A 748-nucleotide genomic window follows, 5' to 3' on the forward strand; every position below is an offset into this window, starting at 1 on the left:
TAACCAGAAGGCTGGCGGTTCAAACCCACCAGCCACTCCTCGGAAGGAAGATGGGGCAATCTACTTCCGTAGTGATACTGCCTTGGAAACCCAAGGAGGGCCTCTATGAGTCAGGTCCGACTGGATGGCACATAACAACAACAAGAAAATACAGAATGATCCAGAAAGCAATCTATTTCACTTTGAAGGATATACAAGCATAACTTATTTAATTGAGCTTCACATTATTGCTTTTCACAAATATTATGATTTTACAGATTGAAAGTTTGTGGCAACCTTGATGGTCCAAGTGTATCGGCATCATTTTTCTAACAGAAGTTGCTTACTTTTTGTTTCTGTGTCATGTTTTGATAATTCTCAGAATATTTCAAATCTTTTCATAATGATACTGCACATGTAGCAGTGTACAATGTAGTATAAAAATAACTTTTATATGCCCTGGGAAGAAATTCATGGGACTGGCTTAATTGAGATAGTAGTTTATTGCTGTGGTCTGAAGCTGAGCTCACAATATCTTCAAGTATGCCTTATACATATATGTATATGTACATATCTTAGAACAACTTTAGCATGGGTGTACAAAAATGTTTATTGCAGCAATGCTTCTAAATGTGGAAAATATGTATGTCTTAAATGTTCTTCAGAAAGAAAATTATTATATATAATGTTGTTAAATATAATATAGTTAACTATATATCAAGTAAAAGGAAAATTAATCTCAGTAGTTAGATTTTTTGAATGCAGTGTG

This window comes from Orycteropus afer, unplaced genomic scaffold (assembly GCF_000298275.1).
Source record: "Orycteropus afer afer isolate SDZICR_OR568_19922 unplaced genomic scaffold, OryAfe1.0 scaffold00004, whole genome shotgun sequence".
NCBI classification, from domain to species: Eukaryota; Metazoa; Chordata; class Mammalia; order Tubulidentata; family Orycteropodidae; genus Orycteropus; species Orycteropus afer.